This window comes from Cornus florida, unplaced genomic scaffold (assembly GCF_030987335.1).
Source record: "Cornus florida cultivar Cherokee Brave unplaced genomic scaffold, ASM3098733v1 CherokeeBrave_3.0.0_Hap2_Chr07, whole genome shotgun sequence".
In the NCBI taxonomy this organism is placed as follows: domain Eukaryota; kingdom Viridiplantae; phylum Streptophyta; class Magnoliopsida; order Cornales; family Cornaceae; genus Cornus; species Cornus florida.
In genome coordinates this window covers 46,473,038-46,488,495 of record NW_026775577.1, presented here as the reverse complement: position 1 = coordinate 46,488,495, position 15,458 = coordinate 46,473,038, and the positions used below count along the sequence as shown (strand labels likewise).

General features: G+C 38.5%; 1 pseudogene; it reads left to right on the top strand.

Moving 5' to 3' along the window:
* The first annotated feature begins 5,422 nt into the window (after nucleotides 1-5,422).
* LOC132316674 (uncharacterized) lies at nucleotides 5,423-15,102 on the top strand (annotated as a pseudogene).
* The last annotated feature ends 356 nt before the right edge of the window (nucleotides 15,103-15,458 follow it).

Genomic DNA, 15,458 nt, shown 5'->3' with positions numbered 1-15,458 from the left:
GTCGAAGACGTGTTCGGGTCAATTCTTCAGACTCTTCAGCTCATTCAGGTCGACCATGAATGGCATTTATAATCCGAACGGGCTGAGTGTTATGGTGATTCAGCTTTTGATTTCTTTTTGACTTACTCAATTAGTCGATTCTGCTCTTGGGCTGGTCCTTGAACATACCCGGCAAACTCTCCCCTAACGATAAGCATCTCCACTTGTCTCCTTAAGTTCCTGCATTTATTAGTCAGATGACCAAAATCACTATGAAAAGCACAATGTTTGGATTGATCCCTCTACTCAAGAGGTTGTCTAATTGGCAAGGGAGGGTGAAAATTATCTTTATTCTCTTGGTATAGCCTTACCAGTGTAACTTTGAGTGGAGTAATCAAGTCATCCTTCCTGTGTCTCTTCTTTGCCTTCCAGGAGGTCTGACGCTGCGTAGGAACTTGCTTCTACCGTATCTTCGCTTTGGACTTCTCTTCTGTGGAGATGATAGATGTCTTCCTAGCATTAGCTGCTTCTTCCTCTTCTAGGCGTACGAAACCATCAGCTCTCTCATTCAGCTCGTCCATTGTCTTCGGCGTGTTCACCACCAAACTGGTATGGAACGGTGTCCCTCAGGTCATAGCTAACTTGAACACCTGAACTGTTGTGGAAGGATGGAACTCTATCACCATGCTCTTGGTTAGGTTAAACCTAATAAGAAAAGCTTGGAGACACTCATCGTCATGCTATTTCATGGTGAACAAGCTAGAGATATCTTTTGCCAAGCACTTATTCCTATAGTATTGGCTTATGAACCGATCACACAAGCTACGGAAGCTGTCCACTGAGCCCCTCGGCAGGGTCTTAAACCAGTTGAGCGTCGGTCCAGCTAAGCTTATAGGAAAACATTTGCACATCAAAGGATCATTCTCTGTGTTCAGTGCCATTTTCAACTGAATGTGATATACATGATCAATCGGATCGGTCGTTCTGTCGAAGAGAATGAAAACAAGCATAGAAAACTTCCTCGGGCTTGGAGCATTCAGGATCTTGTCGGTAAACGGTGAATCAACCGTCCGTGCTGCCGAACGGAGGGCCTCATTCTCTCTTTTAAACCTTGTGACAACTCGTTGATCTGTAGATCTTCTTTCCGAACTCCTATAATCATATGTGGCCATTGAAGGCCAATAAGGTGGATCGAACAACCTTTCCTTAGTGAACTCTTTCTACCACGGCGAGTTAATCTTGTGACAATCAAACTCCATATCCTGTTCGTGGTTGTGCCTTTCCTGATGCGAATTGAAAGTTGTATTTTCGTCCCGCCTGATATGCTCACGATGAGGATCGAGATGTATAGATCCTTCTCGATCCTCAGCTCGATAAGCGTTTGGTAGTAAATTCTCCATCCTAACCTCCTCGCGGTGGAGATTGACGTAGTTATCTCCTTCTTGCTCACCTTGATATGTGTTATCAGGTCGCACGCCTCTTTCTCCCACCGGAGGCAGTCGCGGCACAACCGGAACCTCTCGGCGTTCCATTCCAGCTCTCAACTCTGCATTTTCTTTTCTTAATGCCTCGATCATATTCATCAGTTCATCAAGCTTCATCTGCTGGTTATTCTCCACTAGATTTGAACTCCCTTCTCCAATCATCATTCCGGATCGTAGCAAAGTCATCAATCGCAAATTTCTAATTAGATCTGAGTTTTGCCAATGTTGAGGCTCTAGATCTGGATTCTAGCGCAGTTGAATTATGATCGTGATTAACCAGATCTGAATTACTCTGGCGACGAACTTGCCAAATTTAGCAATTTCAGCGACTCTCGACCTCACAGCTCTCCAAAACAAGCACAAATCAGAACTGCGTAGATCGAACACCAATTTCTCCGGTCACAGTTTCGCCGATCTTAATTCTGCCTTCAACGATCAGGCTTCATCTTCAAATGCTATACCACTAGATCAAATTAATCTGAGTGAATCATCAATGAATTTTCATCGATTCCCACGGATGGCGCCATTGAAGATACAAGAAATTTTCTCTTTCTAAATTGACAGAGTTTCATTACACTTCAAAAATTTCTCTCCCTTTTTTCTTTCATTTTCATCTATTTATAGATTATTTACAATGTTCAAGAAGTTCCCTAACTATCTTCCTTTATTGGGCTCATCATTGAGGCTTTTGTATTCATGGATCTATTTGTCTTTCAGGCCTTCAGCTTCACTCTTCAGCATTGGGCTTGCCTCACGACAGCTTGATTTGGGCCCAGGCCATTTTCCTGGCCCATTCTTCATCATGCGGGTTAGATTCAGCCCATGCCGCCTTTGGTATCCTCAATCTACAAAAGAGTTTCCTTTATGTTTCAGTGTTCTGATGTAGACAGTTATTGCTGTCACTTATTTAGTTGGGATTTTCTAGGGATCCACATAGTATGGATTCCTGAGTTGTATTATTATTGGAGGATTTGATGTATCAGAATATTTTATTATTTATAAAAATTTATTCTGAGGATTTTATTAATGGATTATCATTTTAGTTTCTTTCAGCAATTTATCTATTCTTAGTTATCATATTTGTATTATGTGTTCGATTATTACTGATTTGTTTTTGATATCCTCGGGTATTTAGGCGTGGGCCTAGCCAACTCGCATCCAAAAATCCGGGGATATCACACAGGTTCCACTTGAGGTGCAGAACCCTCCACCAGCAGCAGTTCAAAAAGTTTGATTTCAAGTCCAACAGAATGTTCCATTTTTGAACGTTCAGCAACCTACAAACATACCACCAAGGCCACTTATGGCATTTCCAATGGCATTCGAAACGCAACGCCCTCCAAGGAAACCTCCTAATCAAGGAGTAAATCCAATCCGCCGGAGGAGTATTCCTTTGGCAAACCCAAACATAATTCCAGTGGTGTTTGGGGGGCATCGAATGGCCAACCTACCCAAAGGTTGGCCAGAAAATACAAGCCAACTTACTAACTTCTCCCAGCAAGACTGTGGCTTGGCCATAAGGAAGGTCAACAAACCTTTCTATAGAAAGCCGTTATCACTTCTTCCATTGGAAGAAGATTTTCCACAGTCAAATTTTCTTTTAGAAACGGCACAATATTCTCAATCATTATATATTCTTCCACCTAAAGAATATAATGGTCATAGTATTTTTCTTCTAATTTTGGGAAAAAAAAATGCTAGTACTTTATTTATCCCAAATTCACATCTTGTGATTTTTGGGGGGCAAAACTTGGCCAATCAACTATGTATTTGGCCAGAAGATGTACAAATTCATCCTCCTCGTAAACCTTCAAACCTCGGGGGCAACAAAATTAGATGAATTTCACATGGCAAATTCTCACTCACATATAAAAATTTGATACGCCTTACAATTCTTCAAAGAATATTAGGCACATCCAATTTGGGGGGCAATGTTTACACCCTTTTTTTCGCCCATGGAAAAGCAGACACGTGGAAGGAGTTTTGGGTTCAAGCCAATTTCTAACACATGAAAGGAGTTTGGGTCAAAACCAATTTCAGGGACTTTGAGAGTTAGAGAGTTATTAAGAGTCCACCACTAAGAGAAGCCACGTAAGGGATATAATTTGGTCAAAGGAACGTGTCAATTATTAGAGTTCTAAACATGAAAATTAGAGTTCCTAAAATGTGGAAGTTGGTTTTCTTTAAAAGCTACGATACAACAAAACTCTAACCGTTTTAACGTGGGCCACTACTACCACCATCCTGAAAAAGGAGTAATGGCCATTGCTCAAACAAAAAATGTCGTGCAATTTGTTTAAGAGATAATGGCATCAAACGTACGATTACATGATTGGAACATGAAGTTCCAGAAGAATCAAGGTACGATTACATGATTGGAATATGAAGTTCCAGATGAATCAAGGCACGATTACATGATTGGAACATAAAGTTCCAGAAGAATCAAAGCACGATTATATGTTTGGAACGTGAAAGTTCTAAGAGAATCAAAGGCACGATTGTAAGGCTTGGACACTTGGAAGCATTTAGAGCATCAATGGAACTGCACGGAACTGCTATTGTAACTGATTATATTTTCATTCTATAAATAGGTCATTATGTTGTAACGTAACAGGCCTACTCAACGCCAAACACAGCATTTCAATATAATTAGTCTTAGTCCTGCACTTTACTTTTCAATAGATAATTTTACAGTCAATTCTATTACTTTTATAAGTAACGTAGTTCTTCCTAGCTAGTTAACTATCCCGAAGTCCTTTATCAAAGGCAAAAAGAACCCTGAGGTGTTCATTCCACACCTCATTAGTCTAGCAATCTTCCTTCTGGAATATTGTTTGGATTTCTCTTTGGAACTACTGCAGTTCCTGGCATGCCCATCCGGTTCCATCGGAACGGACCGCTTTTACAGGCCAAATAGAAACTGATCTTAACACACTATTAGCCCCTTAACATTTGTCCAAAGGAAGACATAGGCATTCACGGCTATGCCATGTCTTGGGAACACCTTGGCTCTGGTTAGAAGCCACGAGGATGCTCAGTGAGCTATTAGTGTGCACAGGATGCTCAGCGTGCACACAAGATGCTCAGAAGGATGTTCAGCGTGCACTAGGGGGTGCCCAGTGGCATTTTCATAAATATAGCGAAAAGTGAAGTTTGGGATTTTAGCTCAGCAACTTTATTGGAGGTACCTTGAGTCCATAGAAGATGATGGGTGTAGTCGGCACTTGATTTGGATGTTGGGAAGGGCCTAAAAGGCCATTATGACTCCTCAAACACATGTGATGTTTACTACTATCAGAGTGCTGATTTTCCTAAGGACTATACTAGAGAGGGGTCAGTTGGTGCACATTAGTTGGGCTATGGCATGGCTTGCTTAGAGGGCTTAGCTAACGTGTATGGGCACGTGTTGCATCACTCCAAGAGGGTTGCACAAGAGGGTAGCACCCAAACTACCATAGGGCAAACATGCGTGTGGCGGTGTGCGAGCAGTCGTGCAGCCTCGTACACGCACAGAAGCATCAGCATACCCAGGTGCACAGCAGCGCGCCCGTACTAATGTGCACCAATATTTCTATATTGTGTGTGTTGTGTTGTGTTGTGTGTTAGCTGAGACTTAGTGGCCTCAAGTGTCATTACAGCGGCAAAAATTTGTGGTGTGATTTGACCTGTAACACACACCATAACAGCAACTTAATTATCTCAGGTTATCTAAGCAGCATGCATGGTAACTAGCTGTGTGTAGATTATTATTTGCCCGATCCTAACTCATGATCAAGATGGTTGTCGTTGCATTTTATTATTCACATTTCGAATATAAATGTCTGAAACCCAATTAATTGAGCCATTCTGTACCATTCTACTACATTAATGTTTGATCTACTACTGGCCTGACTATATTGGTGGGACCCAATAATATATATTATCCTCAGGGCCAAAATGAAGGAATAATTGGGAGGAAGATGGACTACCAACTTGTGAAAAAGCCCAGAACTCTCTGCCTTCATGTTTTAGATCGAACGGTGCAATCCTGAAAAAAAAAAGCCAGAAATATGGCCAGAATTTGTGCGAAATATTGCTTTTTTGGATGCACCTTTTCCTGCAGAAGGAGAGCCCAGTGGTGAGGGGAAGTTTCCTCCTAATTATGAATGGTTCGAATCCAATGAGGTCAGATTGTCTCATAGTATATGTTGAGGGTGAAATTCACGCGATCTAATACGACACCGTTTACCTGCAAGGGAAAAAGGAGAAGATCGATGAACCTTGACAGCACCGGTGTGGTGCCTACCAAGAGCTCTCCGACGATCAAGTTAGTCACCGGAGGTCTAAAAAGAAGGCAGGGGTTTAATAACAGTTTTTTCGTCGTACCTTATTCCCGAGTCATCGTCCTATTTATCGTCGCTTCCCTTATTCTCGATAAGAGAATTTCATCATCCTCATCCCATGGGACTTATCCCATGGAAATCTTATCCTTGATAAGATTTGTCATCATCCCCGTGGAAATCTTATCCTGCATAAGATTTGTCATCATTCTTATCCTTGGAAATCATTACCTCTAATAATAAAATATTATCGTTGATCACCGAAAAAATCTGGCGGCTGGTCAACACTTGGTTGCCTCTATCGTTAGGTCAAGATAGGTTTATTTTTCCCTATCAATTGCCCCCCATTCCCAAGCTTGCTCGTCTAGCTTTGGAAATGTAAGATTTTTTTTTTTTTTTTTTTTTTTTTTTTTTTGCCCCCGAATAGTGTTCGCGGGTACTGTTCATTAAACAGTAGAAAATTTTATTTTACTGTTCATATGAACAGTAGAATAATTTTTTTTTTTTTTTCCTACCCTGGGAACAGTACCCGCGGGTACTGTTCATATAAACACTAACTTTTTTTTTGGTACGCTTCCCTTGGGTACTGTTCCCTTAGGTTCTATTTTTGGTACCCTTGGGTACTCTGCCCTAGGTATCATTCTTAGTACCCTTGGGTACTCTGCTCTTGGGTATTTTTAGTACCCTTAGGTAATCTTCCCCTGGGGTGCTCTGCCCCTGAGTACTATTTTTAGTACCCTTGGGTACTCTACCCTGCGTACTAGTTTTACTCAGATCGTCACTCCTTTAATAAGGGAATTGAACTTTACGAGCTTTACTCAACTCACCCTTTTAGTAAGGCATTTTTATTTACTATCCCTTATTGTAAGGGGATATTAATTACGAGATTCATTCAGCCCGGGTCCTTGTAGTACAGGACACTCATTTATTATTCCTTATATTACCGGGATATGGATTACGGGATTCATTCAGCCCTGGTCCTTGTAATTCAGGACACTCATTTACTATCCCTTATAGTACGGGGATACAGATTACGGGATTCACTCAGCCCGAGTCCTTATAATACAGGACACTCATTTACTATCCCTTATAGTAAAGGGATACGGATTACGGGATTCACTCAGCCCGAGTCCTTATAATATAGGACACTTATTTACTATCCCTTATAGTACGGGGATACGGATTTCAGGATTCACTCAGCCCGGGTCCTTATAATACAGGACACTCATTTACAATCCCTTATAGTATGGGCATACAGATTACAGATTCACTCAGCCCGGGTCCTTGTAATACAGGATACTCATTTACTATCCCTTATAGTACGGGGATACGGATTACGGGATTCACTCAGCCCGGGTCCTTGTAATACAGGACACTCATTTACTATCCCTTATAGTACGGGGATACTGCACGTATAAAAATAATTGACCAAGAGTCAAGGCAACTAAAAAGAATTTTATTAAAGACCATCATTGCCTCAAGGCTTATTAAAAACAAGATATAATTAACTAAGATGCCCCCAGTCTTTATTGTGAATGACTTGATAAGGCTAATTCCAGCCGTGAGACAATTTCTAATCGGTATACTCATCTGAGTCATTCTCATGATATGTGCTATCACTCTGGCTAAAGAACGATCTCTTATATTTGGTATTATTTTCATCCTTGGCGAGAGGGGCTGGCCTCTTCTTGTCCTCTCCTTCCTTCCGTGCACTCATGCTGTCTTCAGCGTTGATGTGTTTTTGCGCTCTGATCGGCAACTCTATCATGCTGGTGGGAGGTTCTTTTGATAAGGAGAACAAGAATCTGGAGGTTTGGAGTCCTCCTATGAAAGCGGTTAAAGCTACCTTGTCTGTAATGACCCGGTCATTTTTTTTCTTTTTCTTTTTCTCAGATTTTAACGGATATTTTTTTTTCCCGTTGTCTTTTCCTTTTTAGGTTCGGTTTTTCATCACTTGATGTCGTCTCGAGTGCTCTGGAATGATTTCCGAGACTCTTTTCCTTAGATTGACAACTTCCTTTGGGGATTGTGTCATTTCCATATTTTATTTTTCCGAACACTATTTACATTTTGTCTTTTTCTCGTTTATCCTTTTTCCTTGCACAACCTCACTTTTTGTGCTCGGATTTGATTCTGGTTTTGCATGCATCCATGATATTTGATTTCCATGATAGTGGTATTTTTACTTTTCTAGAAAAGCATGTTGATTGCTTACTTATTTCATAAAGGGGCATTAATGCATACTTTAGTGTAATTATTATTAACTTGTGGGGTTTTAGTTTAATTAAATAAAGTAATTATTTTTCATCTTGGGGACCATTTTGCAATTAAATTTGGAAGATATTTTCAAAAATGACCTTTTTTACAATTTTTGAAAAGTATGACAAGTGTCTCACTCTCATTGGTCCACTTGTTGACATTTGTGTGGAAACACTTTAATGTATTGGATGATGACATTTAGAGGGTAAGGATTCACCCACTTGTTGGCCTAGGATTGGTGCACTTGTTGGCTTGGATGGTTGACAAGTGTAGGTGTGGGATTAAGCCTAGGAAAGAGCCATGGATTGGTGACAAGTGTAGGTTCACAATTTAGTCTTGCAAATATCTTTGGGCCACTTTGGGATTATGGTTTTAAAGGAGGGTTTTTGTGCAATTGACCATAGATGTGTGTGTTGACCATGGTGTAAGAGTACATAGTGAGTGGAGGATTTCTATTTCCTCCATTCACACTTAACCACATTATTTCTTTCTCTTCCTTGCAAGAAAACCCTAGCCTCGATGGATGGAGCTTGAAGCCTTAGGCATTGACCTTGATCTTTGAGGCCCTTCCACTTACTTTAGACTATAAAGCTTGGAATACTTTTTGTTCCCCTCATCCTCCTCTTCAAAACCCTTGAAGGATCTAGCCTAACTCTTGGTTTTGCTTTGGTATCTAGAGATTCAATTCTCTAATGATGTATTGATCTATTATTTTGAAGTATTTTTATGTCATTATTGAGTGTTTTACATGCATGGAAGAGAAGGACTTGTATTATGCCCTTAAACTGTTTTAACTTGAAATTAATCTTGTCAAATTAAATATAGAATATGAAAATATACTCAATTAGCTTTCATTTAGTTTTGGTTTCATGTAATTTGGATTTAAAATGAATTAGTTATGAATTTTTGAAGTTGCAAACTAGTTGTTGGAAATTTGAAGCTTTTCCTTTTTGGTCCGAAAATGAATTTTTATATAAAGCTGTGGTGCTTTAATTGCCTTGAAATTTTTACTGGAACTTCCCCCATGGGTTTTACATTACTCAGAATTTTTTCACGATTTTAGAGCATTTCTAAATTTTTTTAAAAATCCAAAACTATCTGCTGTCCATGTTTTTATTGCAACTGGAAAACATATTTTTAGATGATTTATTTCACTAACCTTTTGACATTGGATCATGGTTTAAATTTTCAGTTTTACACTCTCATATGTTTACTTTCAAAATAAATTAGGTTTGCCCAATTTGGATGTCAAATGAATTTTTCATGAATTTTCAAAGTTGGAAGCTACAGGCTGAAAATATGTCTTATGGGCAAAATTTGTTTTAAAGTTGTGGGTCAAAACTGTTTCAATTGGGAAAATATTTTGTTAAATTAAATTGATATTATCAAATTACAGTGTTTAAGCTTTCATTGGGCTTTGGATTCATTCAATTTGGGTTAAAATTGATTTTTTTATGAATTTTACAAGTTGAAGGTAGCAAGCTAAAAAATCTGTTTTGCGGATCAAAAATTTGGGGCGATTTCATTTCGGTGGTAATTGGGATTTTCACTCCAATTGAGGTAGGGAATGTTTTAGGATTATTTGTGTGTTGTATTGTGTGTTTGCCATGATTATACAACATATATGTATGCCTTGTATCAAATCTAGAAAATTAGTAATTTTTATTTTTTTGTATAAGATTTTAAATTTATGATGATATATAACTTTGATTTGAATTATAACATGTTAGGAAATTATACTTAGATATATTGGTTAACATATATTAAATTTAGATCATTTGATTAAGAATTACAACTTTTATTTAATATTTATCTTTAGTGAAAGTTTAATTCACATGGTTGTATCAAGAATTAAATCAAGTTGTAATGTGGTATTTAAATAGGCCTTGGCATGTTCTCTAACATAGATTAAATTGAGGGCATTTGGAATTGTTTAAAAATCTAGAGGAAATTAATTAATTAGCTTGATTAATTTTGTTTTAAGTGTTTTAATCACTTAACTTGTCATTTGATGTTATATATATGATGACCATGATATGTCTTTCAATATATATTAAATTGAGGTTATTTGGATTAACTTGAAATTTAGAGAATTTAACTATTTATGTTTAATTAAATTCTACTTTATTACTCCATGGATTTAATTGCATTTTGGAAGTTGTTTCTATATTTAAATCATGGATTTGGATTTGATGTATGTTCACTTGATTACTTTTGAGCATTCAATAACATAATTATTACTTTTATATTCATGAGAATATGTTTTTCTTTATTGAATATATTGTTGCTATGTGTAAGGAATTGCACACTTTGTATTTGATATCTTACATGCCATAGTAGTTGTGAATTTTGAGCATGTATTGTATAATATTCTAAAATTTGGATTGTGTTTGGTAAATAGTTGATATCTTGTATATACATGTTGATATATATACGTTGTTGCACAATTTGTTGATTTTGGAAACTTAGGGATGTCGTTGTTTGGCTACGGTTAGGACTTGGTTCTAGTACGAGGGATTGTCCCTCTATATAGTCTAGTGCGCACATAGGGAGGTTACCCATGGGTTAGTAACCCTAAAGTAACTATGTTGTCGGTCTGATCCAGCATGACGTCCGAGTATCCACTTTGTTTGATTTCGTATTTCATTTCAAGTTGATAACTAGATGATATCGTAACTTGTTGTTCCTTATTTGATTTCCTATTTTGAGCTTAAGATGTAGCTTTGTGAAAGCATGCTTCATGCGTTGTATTGGAAGTTCCATTGTTGGTTAAATTGCATCGATATCATAATTTGTGTTTTGATGTTCAAATGTAGTTTAGGAATGACCTTATAGATTCATTTTGAACATAGACGTTAGGTGGCATGACCCACACTTGTTGTTTTCGTATTTTGGATTTCAAGTTGAAGACTTTGAAAATCTATATCTTGTTGCCTTGTATAACATATTTCTATGTTGTTTGAATTGCATAAACAATGTGATTATGATATAAATAATCTAGGTAGCTTAGGATGCTCCTTAGGTCTCATCTTGACATAGACGTTAGGTGGCATGAGCCCCTTTAACATGTTTCACCATAAGGTGATAAAATTGTAAAATGCTAGGTCGATGCATGCTCATCTCCTACGAGTAGCTTTATGTTACTCACCCCTACGATACTGGGGCATATTTCAGGTACAGGACTCGGGATTTGAAGATTCCATTGCTCCTTGGATGGCTTACAGTTTCTAAGTTTCTATTTTATGCAAGTGTTAGCATAAGATGCCTCTTTGTAGCCCTATTTGTTTAAACTTGTATTCGTTGATTCGTATATGTAAAGTGTACGTAAGTGCACTCTTTTCAATGTATTTAACATGTATGAGATGAGGCCGGAGGCCAATGACATGTATCTCGTTTTCTATGCACTTTTGTTTTCAAAGTTTATTATGAAAATATTGGAAAATGTTAAGTCATTGCTTCATAACTTTCGCATCGGGTGTTGGAATTTCATATCTTTTCTGCCCGGACTCAGAATCAGACGATTCTTGAGTCTAATTTTGTTCATTTTTCGTTGTCCTTCCAATGGTGTGCACGGTGGCACCCTTTTCAGTAAGAAATAACCATTTTGCCCTTAGTTCATCTCTTTTCGGGTTAGGTATTCTTACTTCATTTGTTTGGCTCATTTGAGTTTCGTGGCTTCATGGAGAGTCATTTTGGGGCCTTAGGGATGACGTACATCTCTTGAGGTCATTTGGCTTCTTTCGCTTCTGCATTTCGGGTCCGTTATCTGGTCAACTTCTAGTTCATCACTAACGCACCGGGTTGAGAGATCCGAGTCGTTACATTGTCCTCTACCTCTTCTACCTGTAACATCTCTGCGTTGAATCGGATGATGTATTCCCAAATCGACTCTTCCTTTTGTTGCTCCACGGTAAACAAGTAGGTAGCTAGCCTCCTATACCTCTGACCTGCAATGAAGTGGCTCACAAACTGCTTACTCAGTTCTTTGAAGGTGTTGATGGTTCCTGGCTTCAGCTTATTGAACCAAACTCTTGCTGATCCCTTAAGTGTAGTGGGAAAAGCTCGGCACATGATTTCGTCTGGCACAGCGTGTAAATGCATAAGAGCTTGAAAAGTTTTCAGGTAATCGAGGGGATCTTTAGTCCCATCGAAGCTTTCGAACGAGGGTATCCTGAACTTGCTAGGCAGTGGACATTTCATAACGGCGGGGCTGAACGGCAAGTTGGTCCTTTGTACCAGGTTATCTACGGCGGCAAGACCTTTCCCTTTCAGAGCCTGCATTACATCTTCCATTTTCCTCTTGAGATCCTCGATCTGCAGGTCGAGATAGGTAACTTTCTTTATATTTTCCTAAAGACAGAAGGCTGTGCTTTCAGGAGGTCGGGAACTCCGTGGGAGAGATGGGTGGACCACCTCTCTATGTCGGGTTCCCGCCTGGCTTTGTTCCACTTCAGTCTCATTTTGGGGGGAATGATTATCTTGCTCTTCAAGATTCCCATTCCCTCCGTTTGAATTTGAGAGATCTTGTCGTGGCAAGTTTTGTTGAACCGGTGGAATAAGATGTTGCAGGAGTGCTGCATTTTGCTGGATCAACTGGTCCATACCCTGATTCAGAGTTTGGACCTGTAGTTCCAATGCTGCAAGCCGTGTCTGGTCATTTGGGACATCTAGGTTTTCACCCGACTCTACCCTTTGACCAGACCCCTGCGACGGTGTTCCTTCGGTAACCATACCGGACTACAAACATATATACCCAACAGAGTAATTAATTGATTCAAGAGAATCGTCGTTCTCACAGACGGCGCCAACTGTTGAGGGTGAAATTCACGCGATCCGATACGACACCGTTTACCTGCAAGGGAAGGAGGAGAAGATCGATGAACCTTGACAATACCTGTGTGGTGCCTGCCAAGAGCTCTCCGACGATCAAGTTAGTCACCGGAGGTCTAAAAAGAAGGCAGGGGTTTAATAATAGTTTTTTCGTCGTACCTTATTCCCGAGTTGTCGTCCTATTTATCGTCGCTTCCCTTATTCTCGATAAAGGAATTTCATCATCCTCATCCCATGGGACTTATCCCATGGAAATCTTATCCTTGATAAGATTTGTCATTATCCCCATGGAAATCTTATCCTGCATAAGATTTGTCATCATTCTTATCCATGAAAATCGTTACCTCTAATAATAAAATATTATCGTTGATCACCGAAAAAATCTGGCGGCTGGTCAACACTTAGTTGCCTCTATCGTTAAGTCAAGATAGGTTTATTTTTCCCTACCAGTATAGATTTTCAAATTTGATTTCATTTCCTCATTCATTTGATCAATTTGTGGCATTAATTTGTAAAGAAGGTTGTGGTGGTGTCATTTGTAGGATCATTATGAGTACAGGAATTTTGACGAGTGTGTCGTGTACATTGAAGATTGCATGGTCAGGCTTGGACCATTTGATGGGTTGCCAGGCTTTTCTCAGGTAACAATTTTTTATATATCTGTATAAATTTTTGGAACATTTGATGTGTAAACAAAAAATTATCCCATTTAGTGTTTTTTTTTTTTTTTTTTTTGAAGCTCAAGATACTTGTGATTTAACTAAACCTTGAACCACATGAGCAAACATGCCTAGTGACTCATCTAGACTATGTCCAATAGTTACACAAGGCACGGCATAGGCGATAGCCGGTGGTATATCCTAACCTTCCAGAAAATGTTCACCTTTTAGTTTCTTCATTCTTGAGGTTCTAAGCAATTAGATTTTGGGAGAGTCTTGACTTCTTTTCTTGTTTCCCCAAGATTTTTCATCACAAATAAAAGAAAATAATTATAAATATGCACATCTAACATTCATGCATTAAGGTCTGTAAATCAATTGTTCCTATATTTCTGAATATTAAATTTTCTGATCTATGTTTTGTGATTTTTTTGAAAAGGGAGGACTACTAGCTGCTGCATCACCGAGGATGCAGACACATGTATAAATTTTTTTTTCCCCTTAATTTTGTTTCCTTGAAATTAGAATTTCTAACAATTCTGGGTGATATAATTAGATGGTTCAAATTTGTTTTAAAGAAAAGGAAAGAAAAAAAACTCTGAAATTAGTTTAGTTCACCAGTAAAACCAATCAGTTAATTATCACTTATCAGGCATTTAATTTGCACTTATATAGATTTAAATGGAACTGATTAATTGCCCTTTCATATCAGGGTGTGGCTTTAACTAGAGTCCCTAAAATAAAATTTGTCATAATAATATCTGGGGCTAAATTTGGAGGGATAGATTTTTCTGCCCCAAAGCTAGCTGAAAATGCCTTTTCCTCTCCAATTGAATGCTCATCACTCCACTTCATTGGTACTTTTTATTGGGATATTTCTTGGTTTTGCAATATTTTAGTTTTTTTTTTTTTTTTTTTCGCTTAACTTTTTAGTTATTTATTTTTTCGTTTTTTACCCTTCTTTTATGTGCTTGGATTTTTTATTGCCATATTGGGTAAATGAATCGTTACTCTTTCATTATATGCAACTAATTACACAAGCATCCTCTCCGTTCTTTTTGGTTTTAATTATTTATAGATGAGAAATGACTGGAGATTATGTTGAGCTTCATTCAGAAGATCAAAAGTCTACTGGAGAGGAGAGGAGAAGAATGCATTATCAAATAAGAATGAAAATTTTTAACAATTTGGTTTAACCGTAGGTGAACAGAACCAAAACCAGGGTTAAGTGGGTGCTGACGTGGCCCAATCTAGTCCTTGCAAAAATTAGACAGCACCAATTGTACTTACAGTGAAATGCACTGAATCTGGCTCCCTGTTTGGGTGTGGCTGTGTGAAATTTTACCATCGTGCAAAGGTCCACTACCACCTAGGCTCCTCTCTCTTTCCAGCCTCTAGCAACTCATCTTGGTCCTCCGATTCTGGCCAATTTGCATTTGGGTTCTACCCAAATGGAGATGGCTTCTCCATAGGCATCTGGTACGCAACAATTGCCCCGAAAACAGTCATATGGACAACGAACCGAGATGATCCACCATTTCACAGAGATAGTAAATTGCTTTTGAGTGATGATGGAAGGCTGATATTGCAACAGGGGGAGGACCCTGAGAAAACAATTGATTACTTGCACTCACAATGCCATTTTTCCTTTTGCACCTTTTCCAAATCAATGCAGACAAAACAATACAATACGTAAATGTATAAACCCAATGCAGCATGTGGAGGAATAATGTTGCCGTCCTTACCGATTACTCTTGCAATCGTAATGCCATTTTTCCTTTTGCACCTTTTCACTTTTTGTCTATGCACATTGATTGCTTCGCACAATCCGCTTTGTCATACTTGAACAAAGACTTGCGTAGTAACTGGGAGTCCTATTACACCTAAGGCCAACTTCAATTCGTAAACTATAATTATTTATGGAAATC